We start from the raw sequence: 13,516 nt of genomic DNA on the forward strand, positions 1-13,516 counted from the left end.
TGCTCAAGTAAGATTTTTAACATATGTTTTTCTTCAGATAGTTATACATGGTATACTAAAAAATGGTACTTGAGCAAGCCTGCGCTCGATGTTTCCCAGTTGAAAAACCATCGGAAAACACCCCTATTTTGCTACAAAACATCAATTTATCAAAATAATGCAATATTCATGACGTCATTTCTACATTATGACGTCACTGTGGTGATAACCTTATACACCTTTATTTCCAATATGACTTTAACTATCTTTCACCTTATTTTAAAGCTCTTTCTAAAACTTTGATTTTGAGGGGCAAAAATTGAATAAAACCGCACTTAGTCCTTTGTCAGGTTAATTAAAAAAACCCGGAAAAAACCTCTGATCATGGTTTTATTGTCAAATGTTTAATTGATAAATTTTGTAAATACAAAAGAAGGTAAATAATATGCCTGTTTTATAGGTTTTTATAAAACTTTTGATTGTGTTGTTCACAATGGGCTGAAACTAAAACTATCACAGTATATTGTGGAAACCAAGTTTTAATAGAATCATAAATAATGTGTATATAAAAAATGAAGCATGTGATAAAAATGGCAATTTCCTTACTGTCTCATTTCCTATCAAATTAGGTGTGCGTCAAGGAGGCTATTTGACCCATACATTATTTAAACTGTTTAGAAATGAACTGCCATCATAATACAAGGTTTTATTGACTCTATATCATTATATTTACATTTTCCTGTGTCTTTGCCTGTGAAAACACTGCGTATCGATGTTGTACTATATAATCCATAATACAAATGACGCCTTATTGAGGCACCAGCGGGGTTTACTTATTTATATTTAAATATTTAATCGTACGATGACTTAAAATTATATAAATAAAAGTAATAAGGAATCATCCTTTGAATATTATGAGTTGATAATTTCAGTCGGGGCGTGATCAAATCTATCATAAAGCCCTTCGGGCTTTATTGGATTTGATCACGCCCCGACCGGAATTATCACCTCATAATACTCAAAGAATGATTCCTTATTCCTTATATGTTTTAAAAATAATATACTGTTTAATGTATGCATGCTGATGACATAGTAATTGTTTCATTATAACCAGGGCTTCAGCAAAAATTTAATGCTTTAGAGAAATACCGTAAGTCTTGAAATTTTACGTTGATTAATTTATGCGAATCCGAGTCATAAAGATTAATTTTTAAGGTTTTAAATTTTTGCGAATAGTCATCGGTGCAAAAAATATAAAGCACTCTAATATTAAAGTCACACGTGCGTATAGAAATTCACAATGTGAGGTAATCTTTGAGCATCGTTAATTACCGCTCCTATAATTTTTTCACGAATCGTACTTGTTTAGTTTCATGTAAGAGTTGATGTCTGCAATTTATATCTTGCTTAAATTACCGATATATACAAAAACAGGAGCAAGTGCAACAAAACTACCTCAAATGGTATCTTGATACGGATTTATAGGAAGATAATTATCCCAATTAGCAGTTCACACCTTCACATGCAACGGTTTGTGTACACTACAGATTAACTAACTATACAAGTATCATAGGGTCACGTGTCAAATTCAGGTGGTGTTTACCCTAGTCGAGCGAGCGAGAATGAGACGAAAATGGTAGCATTCAGCGAGAAATTCAAAACATTGTACAAATTTTCATATTCCGTGAGTGTTGGTGTCCCAGCGGTACACTGAATGGGGTAAACAAAATAACGCTACAATCTGCGTAACGCCTGTACATATTACATGTATGAATAAGTTGCTCATGTATGCAGTGTCATTAGTATATATTTACATTTTCCAGTGTCTTTGTCTGTTATGGCACTACGTATCGATTTTGTACTATATAACCCAAAATACAAATGACGCCAAATTGAGGCACCAGCAGGGTTTGCTTATTTATAATTATATATTTAATCATACGATGGCTTAAAATTATATAAATATAAGTAATAAGGAACCATTCTTTGAATATTATGAGGTGATAATTTCGGTCGGGGCGTGATCAAGTCTATCATAAAGCCCTTCGGGCTTTATTGGATTTGATCACGCCCCGACCGAAATTATCACCTCATAACACTCAAAGAATGATTCCTTATTCCTTATATATGTACACTTAAGATAGACGATTAGGCTTCAAGTCATTCACAAGATATTGTTTTGAGCTAAATTCTTCTCCACACCCTGGTTATAGCTAGGAGGTAATTACCTGGTTATATGAACAGGTTTTTTGAATGGCTACTACTTACGGACACCTGTTCATATAGAAGGGAGTGGAGACCAGTTTTTTTTTTTATTGTTGATTAATTTTTAGGAAATTTTTATTTGGCGAATCCAGAGGGAGCGAAAATTTGCTAAAAAATTTTCTACGGTAAACATTTCCAGATTAAGGGTTTTGTGATGACTTGGGTAAGCAAGTAAATTCCAATAAAACAAGAGTTGTTACATTTAACAAAGCTGAAAGAACAATTGAACATAAACTCTGTGATAAAAAAAATTTAATATTGATTGTAAGTTATAAATACTTAGGCATTCATTTTATAGCTTCAGAGACTTTCTCATTGGCTGTTTGAATTATACAAAAAGGGATCGAAAGGTTATTTCAAATTACGGAAAGATTTTCTGAGTCTAAACCCCGCGATATCCACTAGCATTAGTGTATTTGATCATACTAGGCCTATACAGCCTATTTTACTAATGGGGAATCTTTAATGTCAATAACATAAAAATAAAACAGTCTAATGAAATATTGATACAACAGCGTTATAAGAATTTAATAGCTGAAGTCTTACATCTCAAATTTTGTAAAACCGTATAAGGTTTGAATAAGAAAAGTGTGAACCATGCTTTACTTTCTGAACTAGGAAGATTTTCTCAACATTTTGATGTTGTCAACAGATTACTAGAATATTGCAACAGATTAGAAAATTTAACAACAGAGTTTCCTTTATAAAAGATGCATTTCTATGAAGTAAAGAACTTTATTTCGCCCAAAATACAACTTGACATTCGTCTATTGAAAAGTTGCCAAATTTCTTAATATTCAAATCATTATGACATATTCTTAAAAGGACTTTGTTTCTTCTTTAAAACAATCTCAGGCTGAATTTTTTTAATAGATTGGCAGTACTCAAATGAAACACTTAAAGATAGCAAACTTGTTACTAATGTATTTTTTGAAAACTAACTTCAGACTTGAAAAGTACTTAATTTTATTAAGACCTTAATACAGAAAACCTACCTTGAGACTGCGTTTATCAGCACATAGACTTCTCATAGAATTGGGCAGATATGATAACATACCTAGAACATAAAGAATATATAAAAATTGTACACTTAATAGAATTGAAGATGCAGAACATTTTCTTATCCAATGTAGCAAATTCACAAAAGAAAGAGAGGAACTATTTGATTTAATTCCATCATAAGTAAAACATTTTACTATTTTGCAAGATAAACAAATACTATTTTGGATATTAAATTGTGAAGAATTAGATATATTAAACTCTTTTATATTTTTTACAAAAAAAATGCACACATTGATTAGTATTTTTGAGTCGAATATTTGTTTTTAATTTTTTGATAAACTTTTTCGATTTGTATGTATTTTGACATATTTGTCAGTGATTTGATAATGAACAACAGGAGTGGTTGAAAAAGAATTAAAAAAGCTACAATCACCAATTTTTCGCCCATTTAAAAAATGATTTGAGAAAATTCTGCAACCGGACAAACATGTTTAAAGAGTGTAATATCTTTAAGAAAAATTAAATTTCAGCTGTGACATCCCTGCGAATGTTAGTGTCATTTAAATTTTAGACCACATTGTTTAATTTGACCTTTTCAGTTTCGCAGTAAAAATCGTGCCTCGTGTTTATAGTCTATTTTATAGAATCTAGGTAATCAAATATGGAATCTAGACGATTATTGATTTTAAACTTTATATTCATTAATTGGTGGATAAAATAAGTTCTAGAAATAAATGTGATGATAGTAATTTTTTTTCTGCTGTTGCAATAACTAACATGTCTAGTGGCTATCCCCGCTAAGGATTAATTTTTGATCCGTGCCTGATCTAGTAATAGTGAAACAGTCTATACTATTTTATGCAGAATGTTCCTTAAAAATTGCTCGATATACTAAGTTTTAATACAAAACAAACACTCATTCTTTAAAAAAAATAATGGTACTGCACACCACAGGCATCATGCATTGGTATGATTTTAATAAGTAACCTAATGTTTATATTTTCAACCACGTGTAGAGTGGTTGAACACGAACGATAAGTCTGTTCTGAATATCATCGTTTAATTTAAATAACTGCTAGATGATGAAATAAGACATACACCTTCATAGATTTTCGTGTTTTAACATAAATCAAAGATTTATATGATATGAAAAACGAATAGTACCTACGTATTTTGAGAATATAATTTGAACACTTATACTTCTGCTCGATATTTCACAGGAAGTGCACAAATCTCGGAGATGTCTTGTTAATTTTCATTTGAACGCCTCTGAATTTATTAATAATAATCAACGATAAAGGAAACATTCCAAACACATTCGCAGGGGTGCATGAGGTATTCCATTGAACTAAAAAAATCAGGCACTTTTCCAATCATTGTCACTCCACTAATAAGGTCGAGAGCACTATTCACGCTTCATCGCATTCAGGTATTTTATTTACCCGAACAAGAGTCATTGTACGAAAACGTTTTTAGAAAAGCGTTTTGAAAAAAAAATATAACAACACCTACTGGACAGGTTAAGTAAATCAAATAAAAGACGAAACAAACCAGACTGAACTCCAGACAAACATATTACAAAAATTATCTTGCATTGTAGAATGTTTCCCTGTGTCGTACAGTTAGACCATCGCACATGCGCTATATACTCCGGATGAACGACACACGTGTTTAATTTGAATGCATAGGAAGGCAGCTCTACCTGTTTACGATAATGCAGATACCTGGAATATTCTTTCAAATATTATAGCTTCTTTTTTCAAACGTATTACAATAAAGTGAAGTTTATGCATTCAGAAGCCCGTGCAGTCCGAATGCCTCGATCGGAAAGCAACCGAACGTAACTTCGAAAAAAAAGGTTTTAAATGATATTTAATGGTTTATAATTGCTAGTTTAATAGGACTCAGATAGTTTTTAAAAGGCTGCGCATGTGCCTGAAAATCAAGCCTGTGCTTTTTTACCTATTTAGGAAACGATAGCACCAAACTTTAAAAAGTACAATTTCAAAAGAGGGACTCTAATCAGATGCATAAAAAAATGACAATATCAAACCGTCAACTATCTAAAAAAAATCTTTAAAAAGAAATACAATTTCAAAGCAGAGCAACACGGACTTCAAAAAAGATAGAGGTATGATCAGGTGCCTAGAAGGAGTAAGTATCCTCTGCCGACCGGTCTCACCCAACTTGCACCCAATGTCATATAGGTGAAAATGTTATTATCGGGGGAAATGTCGTAATTTTGGGAAAATATTATGATCGGGAAAAATGGAGAAAAATCCGTGAACCTTTCGGTAATCATTCAATAGTCCAGAGCAGAGCAATCATGGACCTCCGGAAAACCTCAGAGTCAGGATCAGGTGCCTATGAGGAGTGAGCAGTCACACCCGCCGTGTGCTCTTTGTCGTAATCGGGGAAAAAATCGGAAAAGTCCGTAGAAAATTAGGTGATTAATTATCGTCTAACAATTAGTATGAAAAAAGTCAGCATACGACCCAGTGGAAGATTGTATTTGTTGACAAGGTCGTTGTATTGACCATAAAACTTACGAAAAGATGACTTCAAACGAAGTGTTGATAGTCCTGTTTTATCAACTTGTTTGTCAGTTGCTTGCCTCGCCTTAAAAACTGTTCATACGAAGATCATGCCCTTGCGTATCGAATTAACTGAGAGACAAAAACACCGTATGCAGGTGATGAAGGTATATTGATACATAAGTAAAGAAAGTTGACTACAGAAAAGTTGAAGTCATCGCGTTTATCATAAAGTTTTGTTGTTAGGTTACCATCGATGTCCATTTCCAATAAAATATCCAAATATGAAACAGATGACACAGACTCTGTGGTATCTTTTATTTCAAGTTCACTGGGATGTATCGAGTCGACGTTCGTATGGAAACACAGCTAGTGATTTATTTTTTTCACGTACCAGTTTTTGAATTATTTTGCTTCATAAGAATATAAAAATAGGTCTGCTAACAATGAGGCACATTTGGTACCAGTGGGAATTCAAACAGATTGTGGGAAGACTTGATTTCCAAACTACATAGATATTGTCTATCAGAAACTCAAACACCTTTTTCATGTCAACTTCAGAGTACGTGTGTGTGCAATCAAAATGGTTTTTAACAAAATAATTTTTTAGATTTCCAAGCTAGCATTTTTACGACTTCCAATTTTATTGAAGAAACAACTGTCGATGATATCAAAAAGCGTTGATTTTAATTTGTCATGAAAAATGGTTGTATAAAGCGTTAAATGATGCAATAAATTTTGGAAAGATTTTGTGACCACAAAATTTCTAATAATTCTTTAGAGTTTTTTAGAATCCACATCTGATTCACACCACTTCTGAAGTAGATTGTTGTACAGTACTCTTAGAGTTTCTCCTTCACTACTGTAAGAATTTTAGTAAGGAGTAAAGAGAGAGGTTTGATTGAACATTTACTGGAACCTGCTATATATCTCTGTTTGTAAAGACGTTTGTGAAGCTTTGAAATCCAGTACAAATTAGGTTAATCAAATTGATTTTCTTTATTGGGGATGTTAAACATATCCATAACCGATTTATGATTTTTAAGTATTTCCTGCTTGGGAAGGTTGCTATGGGTGTAATCCATTACAATTTTTAGAAGGCGACTGTGACACCTACAACTGTTATTGAGCTATCCCGAACTTTGTAAATTTTTTATCATTTTAGAATTTTACAGATGCCCTCTAAAGCTCGTAATTAATACATTTAATGATCCTGTTAGTGGCTGCTAGCTTTAGTCTGGTAGGCAGACATGTATTAGATAGATGATAGACAGATATATTTACAGGAAAAAATTAAATACAATTTGCAATTCAAAAGTGAGTTTTTAAAAGGAATTGTAAATGTATCATTATATGTAGTATTTTGAAGCTGAAATTATCAGTTATCAGCTAATGTAAATCAAGTATTATTGTTCCAATTTAGTTAGAGAGATTCGGGTCACACTTAAAATACAACAGTAGTAGCATTTATTACAAGGTAATTTTATCACTGGGCTTGAAACATCTATGACCTTACCTTTTGGGATAAAAATTCTTAAGTTAATAATGGTACTATCTTTAGTTTAAGGATTTCCAGACCCTTCTAAGATTCACTCTTTATTACACGGAGATTTCAAACTGTAAGCCTTCAAACTTTGTTATCTCCTCGAGATGCTACTCAAACTACGAAGTCCAGTACTTCTTTCACTAACAGTTTAATAACAATCGTGATCGTACAGTTAGAATTACAACAATTAAAAGCAGCCCAAATCAAAGAGTCTGCTCAACCTCATTTCTCATGGGTATATATAAAATTTTACTTATGATGGACAGCTCTGACTATTTCGGCCCATTTACGACGATCATATACAACAGTTTGTGTGTGTGTGTGTGTATATATATATATATATATATATATATATATATATATATATATATATATATATATATATATATATATATATATACACACAAAGCAATGTATTATACATCCATTGTTTTGTAGAGCAAATTACTGATTACGAATTTTCATTGTAGGTATTTCAGGCCTCATTGTCGCCAACTTGCACCGTAGTAACCCCGTAATTATCCTTTTCAACGTTTTAAGGTCAAGATCTAGTAAATGATTCCTGAGTGTCATTTTTGTGCTAGAACCATTATGACGTCATAATTGATTTGATGAATCTTTCCCGTATTTTACGACTTATGGAATTATGTGGAAAGTAAAACAATATTTTGACATTCTACATTTAATAACGGGAAAAGTAATCCCGGTACCCATATTCAATTTGATATCATTTTAAAGAGGTGGTCAAGAGCTTGTTTAATGCCGTTTTTGGAAAGACTGTAGGCAATCTAGATATATTTCATTAGTCAAAAATACACAAAACTCTGAGATTTGTTACTTTTATCCTTCATATTTCATAGAAAATAGTTGTTTAAAACATGAATTTTCATTGTGTTTACCAAAAAATTTAAGCCCCCGTACACCCTATGAAACAAAGATATTGCCATCCAGTCAACTGAATGTTAACATTCAGTCACATTTCAGTTACCTTTCAGTCACATTTAAGTTGACTAAATGGCAGAGATTCATCCTGTGTCAACTTTCGCCAGATGTAATATGGTATAGAAGATATGCAAATATTTGTATTTTAACAGTGTAATAAAAGTGTTGTTCAATTTATAAAAAAAAAATTACACTACGAAGTCTAAAAGTGCTAAACAAAAGTTTTACAATATCAGTATCAGTATTCTAAAATATTGTACCATTCTTGTTTTTTTTTTTTACTACAAATACTGTAATTTCGAAGTTGTATGTATATCTGCACACGTTTGGAATATTAAACTATCACTGACATAAAAAGACTTATCTTAAAAAATGTAACAGAAATTTTCTTGAAAAATGGGATACCATATCTGCAATATTATGCAATAAAATGACGTACATATAGTGCAGCAGTTTATTTATTTCGCAAAAATTACCTAAATCAAATCTTTAAATATGCACGCCTGATATTTTTATTTTGATCTGAAAAACAAACATTTCTTAATTTGAAACCTGTAGGAGGTGTCTTCTAGGCAAAAATGATACCCTTTATTTGCCAAAATGATTTTGTTCACAGCTGGTATTTTTGCATTAATCATCAAAAACCAAATTTCAAGTAATATGCACAGCTCTGATTTATGTACAATTGATCTGCAAATCAAAGCCTTCTTATCTTGAAAACCGTAGGAAGAGTAGTCTAGTCATTCTATCAACATTTTAGCCAAACCTCAAGAAAATTGCTACAAAGCATATTACCATTAAAACAAAAGTATATGTACAAATTGTATTTTAAAAATATACGTTTCTAAATTTGAGGAAAATATGTTTTTTGGGGTTAAAAACTGGGTTACATGTATCATTGAAAAATCGCTAAAATCTGGAAAAATTAAATACATGTCACTCTACATCAAATAAATATGTGTCAATTTATTCTGATCTAAAATGAAAGGATTTAATATGTAACACTGATTTTAAAACGTTGACAATATTTAAGGATTTTTTGGGTGAAAAGTAGGGTTTTCATTTTAAAAAAACCCAGCGGAAATCTGGAAAATTTTCATAACTGAATTATTCCAATGGTTGTCAATCTATTATGTTTATATTTACCAAGTATGATTCATTCTACTTTTTACGGAAACTTATAGTCATTACATACGTGTAAAAAAACTGCCAGACTGAAATCTAAACAACCCGTTTGTCGATTGGTCGAAATCTATAGCGACCGAAGAAAAATCACGGACTGCACGAAATAATCATGATGTTGTCAGACTCGAAGTTTCCTAGGAGACGATTTGGCTGTTTCTTTTAGCTAACGCACTTAACGAGGCCGAGTACAGAACGAGTACGCATGCTTTCGCACAGCGTTTAATTGGATTGTGACGTTATCTTTTTGCTTGGTTGACGCCATGGCGTGATAGTTTCAACTGCAGATATTCAGCGAAAATTGTTGAAAATATTTCGTTTGATGCGTAAAAATAATGTTATATTGTGGAATAAACATAAATGTCTCGAAGTATAAGCTATATTTGGGATCGGGTCGAAAACGTGAAGAGGGTTCAGCAAGCCTAGCCCTCTGTCAAGTTTTCTTAACCCGCCTAAATATAGCTTAATTCATATATTTCAAGACAGTAACCATGTATTTTATATTAATGACCCTTAATATGTGATGTTATATATTTTTTTTATTACTTAAATATGTCTGAATGTTTTAATAATACTATATAGATCACCTTTTCCGCCTACAAAAATCAACTTTGATAAGACCCCTGGAACAAACCAGGAGGTAAAAGGTTTTTTTTATTTGACCATTTGATGCCTTTTAGCAATAACTTTAATATGTAGAACAGAAAAAGAAATCCCCAGGGCAGAGGTTTTGAAAAAATGTAAACAAAAATATGCAAAATTGATACATTTCAAGCAAAATCCCAAAGGGTCCTATGTTAAAGATTAACAAACTTTGAGATGACCCCCTAAACAAACGGTGTGGTAAATGTCTTATTTTTTAATCTTAAAATAATAATTATATCATTAGAAATTCATGTAAAAAGTTTCATCCAAAAATCTAGGGCAGAACAAATTAGACCCGGCCTCGTTAAGTGTGTAACTGAATTAATTCTAACGGTTTTCAATTTTAATGTGAACTTCCGTGAACGGATTGAATATGTGCAACTGGTTTAAAAACTTTGAGAACTATTGAAGGGATTTTGAGATAAAATAAAGGGTTTTATCGCAAAATCACGCGGAGGTCTGGAAACATGTAAATTGTAAAGGGGCTGGTCACGATTTGGGCTAAATTCTATTTTACCATTTTAATGAATACTAGTAATATGCATAACAAAGGTATTCTAAATTATCAACCAAAATATTAGTGTCAGCCGTGACAGTGGCAGTTTCTTTAGACATGGCATTTTTTTTATTAATTCTGATTCCTAAACTACTAGTATGCGACATGTTTTCGGCATTCTGACGAAATATAACCACGTTTACTTTGCCGTTTAGTAAGTCACATGTATTATAATGGACATACCATATGTCATAGAGAATTCAGCCCTTTTTTTATCCTGTACTTTGATTTTTATAAATCATAATGCAAATATAGAACATCATCTAAAATAACGGTTTTTTTCCTCTCTTAAATTCTTAAAAAAAAAAATGAAATCAAAACCAGATTTCAAAAATTGCCATGAAAGTTGTTTTACCTTTTATGCATATAGAATGCAAAAAAAAAAAACCTCATTAGATCCCCCCAAGCAAATGAAGGCGGCTGCCACCTCAGTAAGACAATTTGATTTTGAATGAATATCTGCTTTATAAATTTGTCATTTAATATTTTTTCGAATGTATATCTGCTGGCAAGTATCTGAAATTGGACAATGAAAGATTTTTTGATTTAACGAGTCTCCCTACTTGGTTTGAATTTATGTTATTAATTTTACTTTCACCTAGCATCAAATAAACATTAAGAGACCCTCAGAAAACCCATATATATATATATATATATATATATATATATATATATATATATATATATATATATATATATATATATATATATATATATATATATATATATATATATATATATAAAATATTTGTGTGACGTGAATCATTATAACAGTTTTTAAGAAATATATTTCTTAACTAAATTTTCACAACTTGTGTCATTAGAACGTCATATTTCTGTGTATGGAGAACGAATCACAGCATAAATGGAACTTTGATTTTAACAGTTCGTGATTACAAACAGACTACATCCTTTTTTACGTTTTCCGCAAATTATATGTTGTTCTTTATCGAAAATATAATTATTATGCCCTACACTGTCCGAGTTCAACATTGGTATTTTCTACAAGTACTCCATATGTTATGTTGTGCAAAAAAATGACTAACTTTAACAGCTGGTATTTTTTTTTGCATAAATTATTTAAAACGAGATCATTTATGCCCTGAAAATAACTGAAATCTTCCTAAGTCCAAGGAGTATACACTTGCTCTATCATATCCAAAATAGAACTTGACCTAGACATTATTTTGATAAACCTGTATACGAAATTTCATATCAATACGTTCATCCTCTGCGAGGAAAATGAGCGGAAACTGCAATTAACTGCAATTTGTCTATGTCCAAGAGCCATTACTCTGTCGAAAATTGCTCGATCGTACCCAATATCGAACTTGACCTAGATATGATCATGATAAACATGTATACCAAATTTCATTTCAATATGTTCAACCTCTGTGAAGAAAATTACCGGAAACTGCAAATAACTGGAATTTTTTTTATGTCCAAGAGCCATTACTTTGTCGAAAATTGCTCGATCGTACCCAATATCGAACTTGACCTAGATATGATCATGATTAACCTGTATACCAAATTTCATTTCAATATGTTCATTCTCTGAGAAGACAATGAGTGGAAACTACAGATATCTGGAACTTTTCTACGTCCAAGGGCCATAGCTATGTCGAAAATTGCTCGATCGTACACAATATCGAACTTGACCTAGATATTATCATGATAAACCTGTATACTAAATTTCATTTCAATATATTAATTTATCCTCAGCGAGGAAAATGAGCGGAAACTGCAGATAACTGGAATTTTTCTACGTCCAAGGGCCATAACTCTGTAAAAAATTGCTCGATCGTACCGAATATCGAACTTGACCTAGATATTATCATGATAAACCTGTATACCAAAATTTCATCTCAATATGTTCATCCTCTGCGAAGAAAATGAATGGAAACTGTTGGTGGACCGACCGACCGACAGACCGACAGACCGACCGACCGACGGACAGCAGCAAAGCAATATTCCCTCCCTTCTTCGAAGGGGGCATAAAAATCAAACTCCAAGTTATATGCACACCTTAAATATAGGTACAATTGGGGTGCAAAACAAATTGGGTACCCCACTGGCAGCCGCCCACCCGCTATTTTAATTACCCAATTTTTCTTACGGAAATCCCAGTTAAAATATAAAAACTCCACCTTATTCTCTCTAAAGTGTTAATAGATTTTGTATTTGATCATTTACATGGTTCAGAGGTTAAAACTGTGCCAGTATAGTTTGTTCTACAAAAAAAACCCTACTAAAGTCTTTAGTTTTCTGTAGCCCGAGGTATATCATAAGGGTTCTTTTTTTATCTAGCAGTAAGCTGTCTAATTAAATCTATCTATCTATCTATCTAGCTATCTAGCTATCTAGCTAGCTAGCTGTTTGTCTTTATCAAGTATTTTCATTCATGCAGAACTTATACAAAACAGTACGGGTATATGTATAAATAACATATAATATAAATATATATGAAAATAACATATTACTTACATGAGCAAATCAAGGAAATGAAATGGTGTTATACGGCTTTTAATTTCACAATTTGGTATCATTAAAGGGTGCGCCTGCAACGATAAATGTTAAAACGTTTGCATCATTAGCGGTTGAGAGTGTAGATATTTGCTTGTTTCATTAAGCGTTATGGCTGCTGTGCATCTATGACGCCAAATGATACGATACTATCACTAATTAAGTGGCGATTTTGCATTAGCCGTTGGCGATGTCATCTTTTAATGCAATAATTTATAGCATTTGGTGTTCCTTTTGCAACGTTTCATGATATTCATATTATTAAGCGGCATTATTGCAACGGTTGTTACATATCAACAACAGTGTAGATATACAAGCAAATAAAATAACAGATTTCAAAAC

The sequence above is a fragment of the Magallana gigas genome, chromosome 4, assembly GCF_963853765.1.
Source record: "Magallana gigas chromosome 4, xbMagGiga1.1, whole genome shotgun sequence".
Taxonomy (NCBI): domain Eukaryota; kingdom Metazoa; phylum Mollusca; class Bivalvia; order Ostreida; family Ostreidae; genus Magallana; species Magallana gigas.